At 37.9% G+C, this 15,991-nt stretch overlaps 1 protein-coding gene across 1 annotated transcript in view; it reads left to right on the top strand.

The window, feature by feature from the left end:
* The first annotated feature begins 270 nt into the window (after positions 1 to 270).
* The window catches only part of LOC109043957 (serologically defined colon cancer antigen 8 homolog), a 60,760-nt gene continuing 45,039 nt past the window's right edge, over positions 271 to 15,991 (top strand). Inside the window, exon 1 of the mRNA XM_072306253.1 lies at positions 271 to 1,011. The gene's annotated coding sequence lies outside the window, so the exon portion shown is untranslated. The remainder of the gene's footprint in view (positions 1,012 to 15,991) is intronic.

Raw genomic sequence — 15,991 nt, 5'->3', positions numbered from 1 at the left:
TAAATATCGCAAACGTCAGTCCCGATAAAAGTCATCTGGGTGCTCACCGAGACTCACCTCAAAGCTGATCAATGCTTACTCTAAGATCAGTTTAATCCTTTTGAGTGCTGAGCTTACGTTAATTGAGACTGATTTCAGCGTTATTTATACTGATGTCAGCGTTATTTACGCTGATTTCAGCGTTATTTATACTGGTCTTAGTCTTTAATACTGACTTGGGTTTATTCGGTTTTGATCTCAGTGTCAGGTGTGTCTGGGAGACGACCATTTTTTCCCTCATGGCTGTTCATTGACATGTTTACATAATGCTAACTAGGGAAAAAGCGATGTGATGTTTACCAATAATCCGCAATGGTCGGATCTTGACAGATCACTTGCTGGCGCAACTTTAGTTACCAAAATAGCTTGAGCTGGAAAGCGGCGGCTCAAATCCTCAGCAGGTGAGCGTATTTGAATCTCGCGCCTTTGTGTTCTGCCAACAGAAGAAACTAACTTTCCTCTCGCATCATGGCAGGGCTATAATGCAATTAGCTGCACGTAGGATACAAAGGCCTAGTAATTTTTGTGACCTCTGTTCCGATGACTTAAAGTTTTAAAAGGCTCCTCTGGAATTATGAAGTGCGGAAAAACCCGGATGACCCTTTTTTATCCCTAAAAGATTTCCCCTACTTGGAGGCAGCACTTATCGGAGAGCTCCCCCACTCCTAGTTTTGGGATCATCCGCTGTTCTTGTCTTGCGCTGGTCAAGGCATCTCCTCCGACTCGCGTCAATTCCACATAAAATTGTCGTAAAATTGTCGCAAAACCGAGCGAAAATCTCCGGATCTTCGTGATGCGGGTGTCCCATCATCGTTTGCTCCTTTAATTTGTGAACGGTTGTGTTTGGAAGGTGAATTCAGTGTGCCTAAAATGGCGAGGGGTTTATTCATCGTTTCATCTTCTTTCGGTTTTTCCAGCTGGAAGATGGAATCGTTTGATAGCGTGAAAACGAGACGGCATTTAATTTAGCTGGTAATTGTTTTATCATAAATAAATAAATCTATAATTTTGGACCTAAGAGAAGTGAATTTTTAATGACCTTTATTTCTGCATCATCGCAAACTAATTTATTTCTGCTTAGGGAAAGTTCTATTTTTTATGTCTATGTGCCTATTGTTAATACAGTGCGATGGAATACGTGACAAATGTCTCACTCCGTTCCTCATAATTCAGAAACATGAGTTTTCTACAAGTTGGTGAAGACATTTTCAGGTTTGAACGAAGGCGACGATTTAGTATTTCCGTTTGAGCCCCTCGAAGGAACTATGCAGTTACTGAGAAATTGGTTGAGTTCAAAATGGGCCACTAGACAAGGTATGAATTTAAAGCACCACGTTTTTTGTTACCTTTTTAAAATTTAGCATAGAAAGAAATGCATGTAGGTAACGGAAAGCTTGGACATTAATATCTAAGTGAGATATCAACATGTACAATTAACATACTGATCAAATGTAACGCAAATTATTCTTGTGGAGTGATTTGTATTTGCAAGAATCAACTGATGATATTTATAAAGACATACATCGGCTCGAGGATTAGATTTTTGAGCTTCCCGTTGAATAAATCATATTTAATGTAAATTCTTGAAAAGAAGACATCTAGCGAATGGTTTTAGTTCGCACCTTGTCCATTGCCCCATCTTCTACTTCCTTACTAATTTCGGCTGCATCACTATCGTTAAAGTTTTTGTACAAATGAAAAAATATTTAATGCTCCAAAACTCAGTTCTGTTTTGCGACTCTATACAATTAGCTGCAGCTCCGATTCAGATTTGTCAACCCCTCCTCTTCCAAACGCTCCGATACAGAAAAAAAAAAAAAAAAACATTAAAAAACGCATTATTTTCGTGCTTTATCTCGCCAGTGAGTGTTGCCAATTGCATGAAACTATCACTCGAAAAGTGTAGAAGTTGAAAGTTGAATGCTCGCTGATTTACCTAAAATGGAGCATTTTTCGCATGAAACATCGGAAAATATTAAATAGTCACGGCGTTCGTCCCTCTGGGACAGTATTGTTTGAGGTGGTTTTAAGATGGTTCCGGCCCTGGAAAATCTTGAAAAATTCACCTCTCTTCAATGCGTTTCGTGGCTATTCTCATGCAAAATTTGGCAGTAAGCAAACTTCAGATTCAACTCTACCAATAATCAAAGAAAAACATTTCAAACGTTTTCGTTTTTCCTATAGCATACTGCGGTAAAGCGATGAAATGTGCACGCTATAAGGATACATTTGATTGTAAAATTTTCAAGGAGAAGAGGTGGCCGGGCTTACCCTGGCCAATTGAGAGCAACACTCATTTTCCTTCCATTTGCATCTCATTAACTATTATTTTAAGAGACCTCAAAATATAAGAGAAGGATGCAGAAGTATCACAGGTGCTAAAACTAAGAAGGTAATTCTAACCAATTATACTTACCTAATTTTTCAATTAGTTCACAAGGTCTACATGTTTGAACTATGATTGAATATTTATGCGAATACTGTGCCTACATTGAACATCTTCATTCTGACGGTCAACGATTTAGGTCTTTTTTACCCTCTTCAAAATAAAAAATGAAACAAATAAAAAACCCTAGAAAAACTAGACTGATCAAGGGGCTACAGTATAATTTTATATTGTAGTTCGATGGTGTCACTGTAAACTGACGCATAGCCTTGTATTACGCACGCCATGGTGGTAAATTGCGTCTAAGTACTTCTTCCCATCTTGACGAATCACTCAACCCTTCCTCCCCCGCGCAGACTTTCAAAACTCGCCGTTAGTAAGCTGCAGAATTCGTCGTCTCCCTGACGTAAGGGCGTATCTCGATTCTGACATGAGCCCTGGAAAAAATGGAGTTATATGGACAACAGGGTTCACGTGAAAATCGAGATACGCCCTTACGTCAGAGGAGCGACGAATTGATTGCACTTTAAATCAACAGTAGTTCACAGACCTTAATAAGAACTACTTATCCTGAAAACTTCAGCTTTATGCTTCAAATCTACTTGAGATATTGGCTGGACGAGATTTGAGTTATACCCCTCTCTCTCCCCCTCCCTCCCCCCAAATCCGATGGTAACGATTCGATCCCTTTAAATGTTTAAGTCGTTAATGACTCAAATAACGAAAACCTCTCTCAATAATTGCTTCGTCAACGAACGAACCAACCAACCATACGTCCCCATCGATATTTTTCTAAGAAGTCAGTTGCCTCTACACTGTTAAAGAACCTTCGCAAATAAGTTGATTCTCCAATCGACCGACAACCAACCAACCAATTAACCAGCCATAAATTCATACATACATATACTGAAAGGAGAAAGTTAGAGAAAATTAAAGAGAAGTTAGAAGAAAAATCTGAACGACTATAACGTGATCGTGTAACTGATCGTGATCTACAGTCTCGAATTAGCACCCTTTTGAAGGTCTCCGGAGTGGATCTGGTATTAGGGCAAATCACAGAGTGATTTATATGTTGACGTGGACGTTGGCAGTAAAATATACACACACAAAAATTTATTATGGTTTTTTTTAATGGTTTATTTGCCTCCAGAAAATGCACTGAATAATGAGAGAGAGAGAGAGAAAAAAGAGGAAAGAAGTGGAGGTACAGAGAGTGAAACTGTAAAATGAGAAGTTATGACAAAATTTTCCGTCCGAAAGAAATGAGTATTATTCTCATATTGAGGCTATAACGTTCAATTCCAGTAAATGATTTATTAATTTTTATCATACACTCTCAAGTTAGACGACAAAGCCTATGTTCATCGCCTAATGCCTATTTAATTACACGGTTTAGAATTGTGCAAGCTGTAATCATCGCACAACCATATGATTAGGAATCGGACAGGATCGACTCTTGATATACTGTGTGCGAATAAATTACGCTAAGCATTTTCCACAAACACCCTTTATCTTGCCAAGAAAAGGTCGGAGATCGTAGAATAGTAGATGAAAAGTCTCATCAATTACACTACACTAGGGGGCTACGCCCCCCCGTCTGCTTTGCGCTCCCTCGTGAGTTAGTATCATCTCTGTTAGCGCATCAATGGACTATCTCCCATCGATAGCCACAAATATTGTGAAAATCGTCCTAGTATATCTTTTAAACGAACTTTTTTTTCTTTTTCTTTTTTTCCTCTATTCTTCTTTTTTTTAAAAAAAAAGAAATAAAAAGTTGCATTGTTTAAATGGGAGAATTCGCAACTTTATCAAGTAATACAATTCAACCTGGGTCATAATTTCAATATCTGAATAGTGCGGGTTCATCTTGAGACTATCACCTGTCGATAGCCGTAAAAATCATGGAATTCGGCCAAGTAGAATGCTGGAACGAAATGTGACAAAAAAGAATTACAGGAGGTTTAGAGAGCTCACAGTCATGATAATAGAGAAACGTTTAGCTTGTTGAACACACTGTGATTAACTGAAGAATGTACGAACGTATAGTTAGGACCTTGTTTCTACAATCAAAAGAAACAGATTTGAAGTTATAAAATTGTCAGGAGCCTAGTGAACTGAAAAACTTTTATCATTTCTCACGTAAAATACTTTTAGAGTAGCTTTTCTCAATCGAATTTTTACCTAGATGGATCGAACCAATACCGAAATGTTCGAAATTATGTCGGGAAACAACTTATACTACATGCATAAGATACCCTGATTGAAAAAGAAAATAAACGTAGAGATTTTTTGACGGGGAAGAATTTTATTATTTGTATCAAGCGCTCTCTCTAAATCTGAATCAACAACTAAGTTCCATTACATTCTTCAAACAGTTTAAGGGAACTTGGTCGTATTCATTGGTTTAAAATAACCTTTTCATCGAATTATTTCAGGCGCGCAATGAGATATGATTCGATTGCTCGATATTTCAACTGAGCTGGGATTTCAACCCCTTTACACCATTATTACGCTTGCAATATACCCCTCATTCGCGTGGGTGAAAGGAAATAAGGCAGATTTCACTATAAAAAACAATGGGCCAATTTGCTCCCTTTACCTAAAAATTGATCGACGACTCTATTTAAAGAAATATGAAAAAGCAATCAAATTCAACGGTAAATATTATTACAGTCAATTCCACCCCTTGACCCGACTCTTACAGTCGTAGGATTCCATAATCGTTAAATTTCGGTGGACACAGGCTAAAGCGGGATCTGATTTTACATCTGAAAAATTTATTTTGGTTTGAACTCAACAACCGTGCATTGACCTAGCAAGATACCCTAATTGTCGGTGTCATTCGCGAACGGAGGCTGGATTTATTGTAATCTTATACTTCACAAAAACCTTTTGGGATCAATTTGATCCCTTGACCCATGAATTGACCTCGTAAAAGATACACTGATCGTTGCTTATTCTCAGCGAACGTGCGATAAAGCGCAATCCGATTTTTCAATAAAAATGTTAGGGTCAAATTGACCCATTGACCCGTAAACCTTCCTCATTTACCAAGATTATTCGTAATTTTTTAATTACTTACATGGAGATTGAAATACGACTCAGACACGAAGTTCCGAGTTGTGAAACCATTGTTCAGCAGTGTAGCCAGAATATTCCTACAGGATCGAATTAAGGGTCTGTGGTAAAAAATATCTCATGGGGGAGGGGGTCGAAAAATGACATTTTTTGTGGAAAAGTTCCCCGAAAATGAAGGAGTATGGGAGGACCCCTCGAACAGGAAAAAAATTTGAGGCATATTCGATAATTTACTGAAATAATATCCTGAGATAAACGCAAACCCCGCGCCATTTTGAAATTTCCAATATTTTCCAGAGTATACATGTAAGAACATTGCAGAATATAGCAAATAAATGTTCTACGAGTAGGCCATCGTTCTTTTTCCATCAAATTTTGAACTTTTTCGACAGAACTTGTGATGCTAGAGTGACCCAAGTTCTCAATCCCATCTCACAAATTGGACTAAATTTTGCAATTAGGAACTAAAATGACCTACTCCGTTTAGAAACAACGTATATACCATTACTTTCCCTATGCACGTAGGTGTTTCTACCGATGAGCCAGGAATTGTAGATTTGAATTGCAAAAAGTACTCCAATTAAGCTCTGTAACCAGTGGCTGATAAAATCACTCTCCCAAAATAGCTCTCTTAAATGCTTACATTGAGGTTATGTAAAAATTTCACCCGCGAAAACAAGGAGAAATAAAGGGTAGGAAACATTTAGATCGCAGGAGAAAGCACGTTTCAACGTCAGGTCAAGTGCTTAGAGAAAATTTCTCACTGCTGAGCACGTACTCCCGATTTTTTTCGAATAGAATAGGAAGCAACCGACGAAACGTTACGTAAAGGTTACGCAAGCCTTGTTTTGAAACTGCTCCTATCCTTCATTTCGCGACTTCGCGAAAGATGCGAATCCGAAATATCAAAGAAAAGGGCGCCCCTGAGCAATGACTTACAAAAACTTATTATAAAAAACTCAAACATTTTGAAAATGCAACTATTTTTAAAATGTATATTTTAAGAGACCTTTTTAGGAAATTCATCAAGTGAAATTCGCCGGAGTGAGCCGGAGCTTAATGACAAAGTGTTGAAAAACTCTTAAAACGTAGCAAGGATGTTACATTGTTACATTCAAAATTTCAGAGCGCTCACATCAACCTTTGAGAATGTCACGCAGCTCTTCAACATTTCAAGATGCTAATTCAGTTAGCCTTCTTTTCTGCGGTAGCACGGGCGTATGATTCTGTTTAAGAGTGCAGCACCCTGTATCTGCCTGCATGTCAAGGATGGTGAGGAACACACTCCGTACTGCGTGGGGAAAGAAGTTCTGTCATATGAACCGTAAGTGCGTACGGTGTTGCATTTTGGCTACCATGTTCGATTCATTTATACCTGCTATTCTCGGTTTCAGATACCTCGACTCTGTTAGATATGAAAGCTCGGTTACATGGACCAAAGATATAGTACATAGAACCGAGAATACGGTTGCATGGATGGAGAGTGTGGTTTGGTACAATACAAACCGAGCGTACATTTACACGAACCGAGAGAAACGGTTACATGACCCGAGAGAACTGTTATGTGAGCCAAAAGTAGGTATGGCTATATGAACCGGTTACTTAAAACAAGAGACCTCCTCGTAGTAAATAACGTAAAATTCACGTAACAGAATTTTGTGAAAAAAATCTCATAAAATAATGTAGTAAATAGCCCAAGCACGAAATGCCTATTTAGTATTTTTCCGAGAAAAATTGGTAAAAAGTAAGAATAACCCATCTTTACCGCCTTGATAACAAATTTGTTTCGTAAAATTCCAGAACTCTCACATTCCATTCCTCTTGACAAGCTCTTCTCCACACAACTTTCAAACTCCAAAAGTACCAGTTTAACCTTTTTTCCGGGTTAATTTTACGAGGTGCGCTAGTAGGGATAGACGGACAGGCGCAACGTTTACACGAACAGGACAGCACGATCGACATCCTTTCGGTCCTCAGGCCCGGATCTTTTTTCTGAGTGCTCCAGACCGATTTCCCTGCTAACTTTTTAGACCGCACCCGTCCCGTGCGCGATTCAAAGGCAATTGCAGCGGTTGGTGTTTGTTGGTTAAGTTATGCAAGGCAACTGATAAAGGCTCAACGCCGAGTTGGAACATGTGACTATCCGGGATTGCACGCCACCGATAGTTACGTGATTCCAGTGCACGACATTAATTATTATTTTGCACAACCGGTGAATTTTTATCCCGCTCCAATTCTCTAATTATAACAGCTTTATCTCGCGCACGCCATTACTCTCCATCGAGGAGCCGATACTATGATTTCGAAAGAATCAGACCCGCACATTTCCCGACTCCAGTAAGAAAATGCCGCCTTTAAAAATTTGACCTCTTTTAGGTGGTTTTCGACTCTTTCATACCTTCATCATAAGCGTTATGTAAGGCATTTTTGACCCTGTTCCTCGCCTTGCGGGGCATTCGTGGGACAACCTCTCACCCCATTTTGAATTGAGGGACTTTGAGGATAAAATTTGGATTGACCCTCAATCCCCACGCAAGATCCCGCAAGGCAAAATCAGATACCCTCCCCTTTGAATAGCTTACGTAAAACTTGAGTGACCTCCTACTCAAAAAACAATATCTGAACTAATCAACGGTATAACTACCGACTTTCAACCCTTTTTAATTTCCAATGCAAGATGGTACTTGGGATTTGCAACTGAATGTTAGAAAACAGTTGCAGATCTAAGAGGGAGATTTTTGGAGCTGCAGCCCCCTTTCGTCAAAAAAAAAAGAGGCAAGAGAAGAGAAGAGAAAAAAGAAGAGAGACAGCAGGCGGCGAAATAATAGCTAGAGGAAAAAAATAGAATTAACAAATACAAATTTTAAGAGAGTGTATTGGAGTATGCCGCTGTGCCCCACCGTCGCCTTTTTTTACGAATGGAGGGCACAGGTGGATCCAGCAATGTGGCAACACCGGATTTTCTTCATTTAAACCTATATTAAATAATCGATTCATGTCGCAGCACCTGGCCCCTCCAAGAATCGATACATTTCCATAGGTTTAAATGGAGGAAAGAAAATTTTGCCAGTTTGCTGAATCCACCAGTAGTGGTGGAGGGGTCGGAACTGAAGGTTTACTGTTGAGTGTTGAATTTTTTCTTGCTTGAGGTACGACATATTGCATCCGAAGTTACTTTATTTCTTCGTCAGCAAGTTTAACTACGGTCTAAAAACTCGATCCATTTACTGGGCTTGTACTAAATCTGCACCCAAAAAAAAGAAGAAAAAAAAAAAAAAAAATTGCGAGAGAAATTCCGAGGATCGGTAAACTTTCCAACCATTCCCTGAAAAATTACTGTTTATTGGTGTTATTATCTTACTGTGTAAGAAAAACACTTGTATCCTCTCGAACCTATATGCTAAATTTAAAAATTTGAAATTAATGAATATTCATTCTCTTGTCAACAAGTATACTACTACTATACTAGCAGAAGTTTACTTTTGGACGCGAAACTACTTTCGATTTATTTCACGATTAAATATTCTCATTTTGATATTGATTTTTTCTTGACAATTTTACAAGTTCCTCGCAGGAACTTTCGTGGACTTTTTGTGAGACTTGCAATCGGTGAGCTTGTTTTTTATGGTCGATATATGTTCAAATCAACGCTGGTAATAGCCCACGTTGACTTGGGTTTTTTCCATGTCGGAGAGTTTGGATTGATTAATTTCAATGTGAGCGCCATAAACGCTAAGTCCTCAATAATTACGAGTTTATATTATACATTTTCAGTACGTTGAATAGGTTTTGGAGTGAAATTACGGTAAGAAATCATGTGATGAGATGTTTTAATGCCCTTTGCCCATGAGCATAGCCATCGTCTCTCATTAATGACTCTGGGTCCTTTCTTTCTAATTTACGTTTGCGTTATGCACTGATTTTGCGAAGAAATTGGGTCGAAATTTCCGGCAGGAAGGTAAAGTTGGGCGAAGGAAACGAGAGCGCCGCAAATGCGAGTTATGAGCGTTGGCATCTATCAAGGTTTCCGCGGCGACATTACGTAAAGTGTAAGGACTGTCCCTAAGGTATGGTCCGTTGACCTGACATTGCCACTTATATAACGGCCACGCCTTACGTAAGTCCGGGACAGAATCTCGTGCAGTATCCGAGGAAGGCGTTAGGTAACGGCGCGGAGATGGGTAGGCCTCCACGGTGCAATTCACCTTGTCCCTTGAACTTTAATTTTGTCCCTTCGACCCCACGACGCCATCGCACGGTGGGAACATCGGACATTTTCCAGAAAAACTCCCCGATAACTTTCCCATGCTGTATAATTGACTGTAAGATAATTTAAAAAACTTAGCATGAAAATACGTGTTTCTTCGTGATAGTGGTAGGTGATATACCGATGGCTATACTGCCGTGCTAAGGAAAAACGCCGTATGAGCCTTCAGTCGTTGCCAAATTTCCTTTGAATTTTCGGGAAAATTTGGGAACGTTTTTCCTCCAATTTTTCAGATATTTTCGTTCGCGATTTCACCTAAATCTCCTGAAAATTCCAAAGGAAAATATCCATATCTTTCTTCACCAATAAACATTTTATCGAAGGAAATTTGGCAACTCTCGAATGTTCATGCGGCGTTTTTCCATAGCACAGCAGTATAAGAAACAATACCGCTTTTCTTCAAACTGACGATCTTGTAGGACAAATAAAGAACTTCGCCGTTTTTATAATTTTAAAATTAGACTTGTAATTTTTTTATACGTTAAGCTTCATTACAGCGCTTCCACGCGGAAAATATAAACAACAGCTTGCGTGGTTTGCACTTTAGAATGTGACAAAGTCGCTAACTCATTTTTGCCCAAATTGTCAGTCAGACGGTCTTGTTCCTTAACCCTCGACACGTACTTTCTGGACATTTTAGCTTTTGGACATTTTGTCGTGGACATTATGACAATTGGACATTTTAAATAGGACATTTTGTTTATTGGACATTTTTTATTGGACATTTCCACCTGTCACCGTACTTTTCATTGAAAATCTGTATGCTCAATGTATTATAAGAGTGGGTTTTTGTCAATTCAAATGTCCTTCCTTGCCTTCAATTATTTTGGTAGTGAATAACGAGTAACTTACTTTCAGAGTTGTATTATTAAGTAAATGAAAAGTTCTTGATAGAACATATGAAACATGGGGAACTTTTCAAACATTGTATACGTCAAGTTATCATTTCTGCTCTAAATTTCTTCACATCAGTCTTTCAGAGCTCTGCCGTGCTAAAGAAGAACGCCATATGAACATTCGAGAGTTGCCAAATTTCTTTGGATAAAATGTTTATTTTCGAGGAAACTTATGAATATTTTTTCTTAAAATTTTCAGACATTGCAGATCAAATTACAAACGAAATTATCTGAGAAATTGGCAGAAAAATATTCAAAAATTTTCCTCAAAATTAGTGATTTGCCAGAGTAAATTTGGCAACGCCTGAAGGTTCATACGGCGTTTTTCCTTACCACGGCAGAATTGATCTGCTGTATCAGGGGATCAACGAACTGGAACTGCATCCCTAATGGTTGGTTTAAAAGAGCAGATCTCTACACTCAGATATTCCATTTGTTGTCGATTATCAGAAGTACAGTCACTTGTTTATGAGGATGAAACAAGTGGTTATCTGACTACATAATGCAACTACAGAATTTTCAGAGGCATTATAGATACAGTGTATCAGCCTCAGCAGTATCAGTGGACAAACAACAAGAAAGCATGCGATTAAAATAAAAATAAGTTGATGAGCTAGATATGTTGACACTTTTACTCGGGTTCCCAAATATTTATAATGCTTTTGTTTTAATGGTAGCTTGTAATTACACGTGACTTGAAATGTGAGGATGGACAGCTACTTTATGTAATCCTATAGATCTCAGATAACTCAAACTGGTCGCCAAAGATCAAAATACTTTTTTCATTTTCTTCCCCGTGAGGCAGTGCAATTAATTATGTTTTAATCATCATAGATGATGCACACATCAAAAGGGCGACTCACATTTCTACGATGAAACTCTGAAATCGTGTACTGAATCACTTCGTCTGAAAATCTTCTCTGGGTTTAATGTTTCAAAAAATAAGAATAAACGTCATATTTAAAATATTTTTGAAATATTCTATACGTGATGATAAAATTCAACTCAAGTGGCAATAATTAAGTTCTTTATTTTTCCCATTGAACCATTCGATATTTTGGGGGAAAAATCCGCCACTTACCTAATCAAGTTAATATTTTCCAACTTTCATCATCTGTTTAGTCAGCCCCTGAACCGAGAAGAAACTCTAATTTATATTTGACTAGCATACATTAATCAAAGCATTACCCATTCCGTAGCTTAAAAGCAAAGTTGGAGGCGTACAAAATCTTGCTTGTACATGAGTCCCATTTAATACTTTCATAAAGAAATTATATGGTACTTTTCGAGGCTCGTCCTCTTTTCTACATTCAGTCTCAGTTTAGGGAAAATTTATAATTGATAACTAATCATTCATCTGAGCGTGATTTTTGCATACTCTTAAATTTGAAGGCGACTTGCAAGAAGTTGCAGTTTTCACAGTCACTAAATCAATTACGCCCTACCCAAGTTCAATATTTCGTTATTACCCGTCACTTTCGTTTCCTCTGTCCTGTCAAGTGTAATCTTGAGAAGGCTCCTGTGATAATGCTGGTTGGTTATCGCTTGAACAATCCTTATTACTACTCTTCTTTACCTGCATCGCCCATTTTCCACATATTATTAATTTGTTATTTAAACTTTACTTTTCTCAACACTGTGCCTAATATTCTCTTTGATAATGTATAATGTGTCAATTTTTCTCTTAAGAAATAACGATTACTATTATTACGATTACGATTCGTAACGATCGATTTATTACGATTAGTAAGTATCTACAGCGTAGACAGTGCTATCCATGCTCAATTTTAGATCACACGTATATCATAGTCTATTTCTAATATAAAACCATGAGGGTAACGTCTAACGCCAGAGACCTGAGCACTTTGGGGGTTGGCTCGCGAGGCGATCAGGAGGCGTACCCCCTAATTTAAAAAAAAAAAAAAAAAAAAAAAAAAAAAAAAAAAAAAAAAACATTCTAATCACAACACTTACATGTTGTTGTCCTTGAAAATTATCAAAATGTCCCCTCGCCACTTTGTGTGATTTTTTTTTTTTTTTAAATTTTTTTCTTGTAAATGAGTGAAGAAAACTCTCAGAAAATTTTAGAAGAAACCGTTAGTCAGGTTTCCTCTTAAAAAGGAAAACATGTGCGAAGACTTACAACGTCGCGATCTGAGACACGTATTTTTCGACTTTAGCCGTTGAGTAGTCGTGACGATTGATAGTTAAATGTTGAACTCAATGCAGAAAATTGAATTATATATTAATGCAAAGATATAATTAGCAGCTTCATCATGCTCCAATTATTAATTGAAGGAGGGTCAAGAATCTTAGGCCATCGACGGTCACAGAGATGACGTCAAGATGCACTTCTGTAATCTTCAATAATGGAACACTCGCGGAAATGCGGGCGATTCACGCGCTGTTGTCAGATTTCACATTTAACGTCTCGATTTCCCACAAACGAAGTCGTATGAATACTCAGCAAACTCAACATTATGAAACTATTCTGTATTTTGAAAAGAAAAGAAAAAAAATAAATATAGCTAACGAAAGTCATGCACAAGTTCAGAATTTTCTATATCAGACTACGGATGACACAGTATTCTTTGCATATTAATTAACGGTAAAACTCCAAAACCACATATCTCGTGTGCGTTGTTTTGAAATCTCCGCTCTCATTTTATTTTTTCTGGCAGGAAACAAGTCAACATCATTCCTTGAAGTTTTTACAAAATTTCTTTTGCACGGAGAAAAAATTATAAAAATTACAGAAAGTAGTTTTCCGTTTACAAAATAAAATAAGACGGGAAATCTGCAACGCCACAAACCGAGATATGTGGTTTGGAAGTTTCACCGATTATATTCTTTAAAACGAACTTGAGTACCTATTACATTTAAGTAATATGTAAGGCATTTCAGCAAACTTGTTGCCCATTCTCCCTTTCCTCCTTGTAAGATGTCCATAAGACAACTTCCTACCTCTCCTTTGGAATCACGTAGAACTGGCCTGACCTCCTCCTCTAATTTTTCAGAAAATACTGAAGAAGGCCTTAAGAAGAGTTCTGAAGAAATTATTTATTAAAAAATATTCTGAAGTAGGAGACTTATGTAAGGCTGGACTTGGCCCTTTATTAATAAGTCCCAGTAACGCAACCTTCAACCCCACTCCCCTTCCCCATAAGTGGCTTACGTAAAACTTGAACAGTCCTATAAGACCTAGGTCTTAATTTCGAAGTTTTTCCGAGTTCAGACTTACAAGCATACACTAAAGTTATCGTAAATTATCACACCCAGAGAAATTAATCCACAGCCATGATAATATTTACCAACATTCCTAGTTTCTGAAGTTTTGACATCACAGTAAGGAGCCAAAGAAAAAGTAGAGCTTGGTTTGTTATAGCCGATGAAGTTCTCTCCTTATGAAAAAAACAAATGTATAGAAAGAGAAAAGGATTGTTGTATGTTGATTCATTTTTGTGATTTGCTCCTAGAGCCTTTCCATAAGTGGATAATTCCATAATAATTCCATAATTCCATAATTTATGTAACGCTTCCCAGGATGGGGATTGGTGTCTCCATGTCTCCTCTATCTCCGCTATTCGCTGTCATAGAGGGTAAGAGTGTTAGGCAAGGCGTTACGTAAAAAATGTTATAAGTCTCCTCGCGGAATCTCATCCAACTTCCTCAGTTATGATCCACCGAAATTATTTTTTCTCCATATTTCCACGTGTTAAAACTGAATTAGACACTTTTACAAATATAAAGTGTAGCCTTTTAATAGAACGTGTATGAAGGAGCTAGAAGCACAAATGCCCGTTTTTATTTTGTTTTATTTATTTATTTATTTTTTTTCACTTTTTTGTACTTCGAGTTTTTTCGTGCCTTATATAAGTTACATTGGAGTAAAAGCATGACACTGTAGACATTTTGAACTTCAGTTCCATCAGGAAGTGCAAACAGAAGCTATCTGGAAAATATCTGTCAATCAGAAAAAGGTCATGTAAATTATGGGCAACAAGACCTCCACAAGCTAAATTGCCGGCGGACTACTGTTTAAATTGCAAGACAAAGCTATATGCAAAGAATAAGACAACGGGGATATGAAGGCATCCTATTGGTGGAAGTGGGTGTTTGCAATGGACAAAGGAGGTAGGTAATAGACTAACTATAACGACAGCCCGCGGGAAACCCGCTAGTTAGTCCATCAGTTTCTCCCGTAGTCTATAGGAATCCACCCATCTCAACTGAAAGGATCCCTGTCTTTTTTGTCTATCGCTTGGTCTATCAATCTCAACAATCAACCCGCAGGAAATCTCATTAAAATTAGAATATTTAGACAATTTTACTAAAAATTGGCACCAAAAAGTCCAAAATCTGCCCTTATCTTGCTCAAAGTAAGATAACAGCAAAATTACCGCCGTGTTAAGGAAGAACGCCGTAAGAACATTCAAGAGTTACCAAATTTCGCCGGATAAAACATGAATTTTTGAGGAATGTCATGATTTTTTTTTTTTTTTTTTTGAATCTTCAGATAATTTAGATTAAACTGCGAAAACAATTTCTGAAAAAATTGAAAAAAAATATTCAAAGTTTTCCCGGTAAATTCGTTTTTCGTTGAAAGAATTATGGCAACGACTGATGACTCTTGCGGCATTCTTCTTTAGGACGAGAAAGTGCCAGTACCAAGCTAGCACCGGGCCTCCTCTTGGATATCTAAGTAAGGCGGTAGGTCGGTATTCACTAGGCAATGCTTTATGTACACTGTTTTTACCTCCACCGATAAACTGCCCAGGGCCGGATTAAGGGGGTGGCCACATGGGCCACGGCCCATGGCGGCAAATCTATAGGGGGCGGCAAATTTTGCAATGTTTTTAAATGTAGGTATAAAAAAATCGGATTTAGAAAAAAAAATAACCAACGAGAAAAGGCGACAAAATTTCTCATTTCCTGAGAGTGTAGTAATTTTTAATTTTGTCGTCTTTCAGTGATACAAGAGACAGCACCTTCAATTGGATTACATTTTACAATAAGGAACCACTATTTCTGGCCCATTTTAGAAACAACATACATGCCACTGGTTTCCTTATGCAGATATGTGCTTTCATGAAAGGGCCATAAATAGTGGTTCCTAATTGCAAAATGTAATCCAATTAGTCGAGTTAAAAGAGAAACCAAACACGCAATTTGGCCTGGAACGGCGCGACTTAGAGAGAAATGATGACGAGGGCTTAAGATGAAGAAGAGAAGCCCTCGGCGTGGCGATCGGCAGTTAACATATATTAGCGCCTACAAGACTGCATGAATACTTCACGCATTGCGTCAAACACACTGCGGTCAGCA

Source organism: Bemisia tabaci, chromosome 1 (assembly GCF_918797505.1).
Source record: "Bemisia tabaci chromosome 1, PGI_BMITA_v3".
Lineage (NCBI taxonomy): Eukaryota > Metazoa > Arthropoda > Insecta > Hemiptera > Aleyrodidae > Bemisia > Bemisia tabaci.
The sequence above is the reverse complement of the archived record's forward strand: the minus strand, read 5'-3'. Positions and strand labels throughout refer to the sequence as shown.